Genomic DNA, 5,149 nt, shown 5'->3' with positions numbered 1-5,149 from the left:
GTTTAAGAAACGTTGGTACGTCAGTCCGACTTCTTAGTGACACGCTGCATGTTAGCGTTAGCAGCATTAGCCGCGTTAGCAGCATTAGCCGCTGTAGCAGCGTTAGCAGCGTTAGCAGCATTAGCCGCGTGAGCAGCATTAGCCGCTGTAGCAGCGTTAGCAGCGTTAGCCGCGTGAGCAGCGTTATCCGCGTTATCCACGTTAGTTACATTAGCAGCGTAAGTCGCAATAGTAGCGTTAGCAACGTTAGCAACATTAGCTGCAGTCGCAGCATTAGTCGTGTTAGCAGCGTTAGTAGAAATAGCTGCTTTAGCCGCATTAGCAGCATTAGCTGTGTTAGCACTGGTAGTTGCAATAGCAGCGTTAGCAATGTTAGCTTTAATGTCTTTGGTGCAGAAAACCTGATTGGTGTCGACGGCGACACTTCCTGCTTTAAAGGTATTCCTGGAGTAGCAGAACACAAACCTGGGCAGCGTCTTCTTCTGCGGATTCTAACGTGAACGATAGAGATGCTAACATGCTAACGTCCCGCTGACGTTACTTCTGCAGGAGAAAGGATGTTCCTGTGAGGTGAAGCGTGTTTCATTCCTGTTTCTGCTCTGAAACTGGTTGTGAATTTTTCATTGATGCTCAATGTCTGGAGGGGAGGGGGGAGGGGCTCTGAGCGCGGCGTTGCTGCAGGCGCCGCGGGTCTCAGGTGTGCGTTTGGCAGACAGCAGTTAGGCTCTGCTCACCTCTCTGACAGCTCTAATGAAAGAGCCCCCCCCTCCCGGCTGAAGAGGCTCCGCCCCCCTGTTAGCCATCTGGAGCTTCAGTTTTGGACGCCGCTCAGCTTCATTACTGAAGCGACAGATGATGAAGGAGGGAGCTGACGGCGTCCTCGGCTGCTCGCAGTTTTGTTTATCTTGAGGGGGGGGCTGGGAGCATCCCTGGGCGCCGCGGGGGCTTGTCTCTGTTTAATCATGATTGTATCTGGGATGTTTGCCCCCCCCCGCTCTCTTCCGCTCCATCTCCCGGGTCCTATGTGGGTCACGGCGGCGGTGCTGTGCAGGCGGTTCTGCAGCTGCAGGCCCGGCGTGTCGGAGCAGAACATGCATCATTCATCAGAACCATACAGGTGATGTCGTGTTCCCGCTCATTCCTCCGCTCAGCGGGACCCCCCCCCGGGGGGCTGCACTTCAGTTCAATCCTGCAGATCAACAACCACTTCAGGAATATTCAGCTCACAGCTGAATAATTCATGGCGGTTCTGGATGAGCATGAGTCGGGTCGGGCCGGCGCTCCTGTCGTCTCTGATTGAACACGACTGGAATCCTGTCTGAACCAGATTCTCTGTGTTCGAGACACCGGCGGCGGCGTGGGAGCGCTGGAGTCGCTTCCTCTGAAGATCCGACAGCTGACGGAGAACTCGGGTTCTGGGGTTCTGACGGGCTCAGAGGCGTGGCCAAACGGAACCAGACGTCATGTGATCAGATGCAAACATCATCCATCTCTGCGGTTCTCCGTTCCGAAGAAGCTTTGGAATGAAATCCTTGTTATTTATGGGGATGGTCGGTAACTTCTGGACCAGAACCAGGACTTTAGCAGAACATTCTGATGATCCCCGGACCTTCAAAGTCCAAACCCCGCAGTAACCTGGATGACGGAGAATCCAGCAGCAGCTGCAGCTCGTCTGCTCTGCGGTTCTGATGCCGTTTCTGTTGGTTCTATTCATGAGTTTGAGGCTGAAGACTTCACACTTCCTGCTGGATCGACAAGATCCTATTCTGGAGGAAGTCTTTTATTTTGAAAGGAAGTCATTCAAAGCTCTGTCAAAAGTTATAAACTATTTCATATTTTTTTAAAAGCTACTGTTTGTTTGTTTGTTTGTTTAATTTATGCCAAAAACCTCAATAGTTTATTCAAATGTATCACGTCAGGAACAAAGACTTAAATCAGAATCTTATTTTTCTAAAAATGACTGAAGACGGGCTGCACGGTGGTGCAGTGGTTAGCGCTCTTGCCTCACAGCGAGAAGGCCCCGGTTCGACTCCCGGCTGGGACCTTTCTGTGTGGAGTTTGCATGTTCTCCCCGTGCATGCGTGGGTTTTCACCGGGGACTCCGGCTTCCTCCCACCGTCCAAAAACATGCTTCATAGGTTCATTGGTGACTCTAAATTGCCCCTAGGTGTGAATGTGAGAGTGGATGTGTGTGATTGAGGCCCTGTGACAGACTGGAGACCTGTCCAGGGTGAACCCCGCCTTCACCCATCAGTAGCCGGGATAGGCTCCGGCACCCCCGCGACCCCGAAAGGGAAGAAGCGGACAAGAAGATGGATGGATGACTGAAGACTTTGTGTTGCATAAATGTTTGTTAAGACTTTTGGAGACAACAATCAACAATAATTATTAATATGAAAATAAAAGACAAACTAAAAACTGTAGATCATAAATCCAGAAAGACTGGAATGACTTTCAAAGAGTAATAATTTAAATGTTATGAACATATTCTATAACTATGTTTTTATCAGATTTCTAAGATAGTTTTTAGTTTTTCATTTGCGTTTCTTCTTTCTTTTCTTGTTCTCTTCATTTTGATCCTCACGTTCCAAACATTTCTCACTGAGTCGGTTCTTGTTCTGCTGCAGCAGAACCTCAGGAGAACCGCCGACGCCTCCTCCTCCCACCAGGAGCTTCTCCTGCAGGAGCTGCTGGTGGGAGCGTCCACGGCGGTCTCCGTCTGAGCGGCGCCGTCTGAGTGGCGGGTCAGGCCCGGTTCCTGCTGACCCACTTTATATTTTCAGCTCTGTGAGATGCAGGAGCGCGCCTGTTGCCGGGTGTCCGTGAAGCCCCTCCCCCCCGCCACTGCTCTGTTTCCCTCCATTTTGCCCCACTTTCCGCCCCCCCAGCCTCACCTCCCGGTCAGGTTCTGGTTCATTATCAGCCTGATTCTGACGGGCCGGGCCGAGGCCTGCAGAACTTCCAAAATCACAAATCACTTCCCTCATTGGGCGTCATGATTTACAGAAGCAGGAAGTCGTCCTAAAACACAGACAGCAGCTGACTGCTAAACTGACCCGGTTATCCGTGTCCGAAGAACTCCCTGGAAGGGAAAACTCCTAAAATACCCGATCCCGGAAAAAAAGATCCTGGTTTTCCTTCTGTTGGGATCCCTCCGACCCCCCATGGGACCTGCAGCAGCTTCAGTCTGGGACGAACCCTCCTCCTGAACGGAGGAGGAGGGGCTCCTCCCCCTGAACGGATGAGGAGCTGCTCCTCCCCCTGGATGGATGAGGAGCAGCTCCTCCTCCTGAACAGAAGAGGAGCAGCTCCTCCTCCTGAACAGAAGAGGAGCAGCTCCTCCCCCTGAACGGATGAGGAGCAGCTCCTCCTCCTGAACGGATGAGGAGCTGCTCCTCCCCCTGAACAGAAGAGGAGCAGCTCCTCCCCCTGAACGGATGAGGAGCAGCTCCTCCCCCTGAACGGATGAGGAGCAGCTCCTCCTCCAGCTGGCAGGAGACGCAGAATCTCAAAATAAAAAGAGCCAAAATATTTCCCCTTTGATGCTTTTTAATCGGAGACGTTTCCAGACTTCATTAAGTCTTCACACTTCACAGCCCACACCGCCACGCAGCGCTCGCCAGGCTCTCCTTGCCTCTCCAGACTTCTGCTTCATAATTAGCTTCAGAAGAAACAGTCAAACATCAACAGAACAAAAATAAACAGAGGGGGCGGAGCCTGACGGAAGCGGCTGCCTCCAGACCCTCAGAGCTTCACGTCTGTCTAGATTCTAGGATAAAACCTGCAGATGAAGTCATCCGATCGTTCTGGTTCTCCTCCAGAGCTTCTTTGCTTCAGCTGAAGTTCATTTAGATGAATCCGTCTGGATCGTCTCGTCGCTCCTCTAGATCACATTCATCTCTCAGGTTGGAAGAAATAAATGGGTTTGAAATCTGTTTCACCTGTCAATCAAAAGAAAACCCCGCCCTGATCATGGAACAGCTGGTTAACCCCCGCCCCCTTCCGTAGTCATAAACACCTGTTTGCCTGTGAGGCCACGCCCACTGACACGTTTGAGGACGGCGCCGTGCAGGTCTCCAACAATGAGACGGTCCGCCGTCACACGACTGTGACGAATAAAACTGGAATTTATGAATGCCCTCCCTCTGCTGCCTCTAGTGGTGTCAGGAGGAACTGCACCTCAAGGCGGTTCCTGTCAGCGTCCAGGATCAGGGGTGGAGCCTCGTTTCTTCTCTGTCTCAGACTTTGATCTCGACCGCCAGGTTTCTGTCTCGCCGCAGCAGTCTGGTTCTCAGAGCGACCTTTGTGACCTGAAGGCGTCAGACGAACGTCCAGAGGAGAACAATGGAGCTGAATCCTGAATCTGCTGCTCTGCAGGACAGAGAAACTCTCAGAGCTCCAGGAGTTTCTGAGAATAATACCAAGTCCTGAACCGGATATTGATAATCCATGTAGAGAAAATGGTCGAGTCGGGTGGGATCATATAAGTTCACTTCCTTCCACTCCCTTTCAAGATATCTACTTGTGATTCACTAAGTGATGTTATGTATGTATTGTGACCTGATCGCTTGAAATAAACCATCTCATTCATTCATTCATTCATTCAATCATTCAGTTTCAGGATCCTCCAGTTCTGGGATTAGGACCCGGTCTGACGGGAACTCAGACCCTGGAGGAAACCGGTCTGCATGCTGACCGTTTCCATCTACGGCCCACAAACATGGACGACGTTCCCCCCTCCCTCCTCATGGATAAACCAATCGTCATCTGTGTCAAACAGGCCCTTGAAGCTGAAACTGAAGCTGAAGCTGAAGGACACTTTTTTCATCCTTTTAGGGGAGTTTTAAGCTGAAGTTTTCTCTTTGTGGTTCATTAACTTCACTGAAGAAAATCTGTCTGACTGAAGATGGTGATGATGAAGATGGTGATGATGAAGATGATGATGATGAAGATGAAGATGACGATGAAGATGATGAAGATGATGATGATAATGATGAAGATGATGATGATGATGATGATGAAGATGATGATGAAGATGATGAAGATGACGATGAAGATGATGATGATAATGATGAAGATGATGATGATGATGATGATGAAGATGATGATAATGATGAAGATGATGATGAAGATGATGAAGATGATGATG

Source organism: Oryzias melastigma, unplaced genomic scaffold, assembly GCF_002922805.2.
Source record: "Oryzias melastigma strain HK-1 unplaced genomic scaffold, ASM292280v2 sc00280, whole genome shotgun sequence".
NCBI classification, from domain to species: Eukaryota; Metazoa; Chordata; class Actinopteri; order Beloniformes; family Adrianichthyidae; genus Oryzias; species Oryzias melastigma.
Note: the sequence above shows the minus strand (reverse complement) of the source record.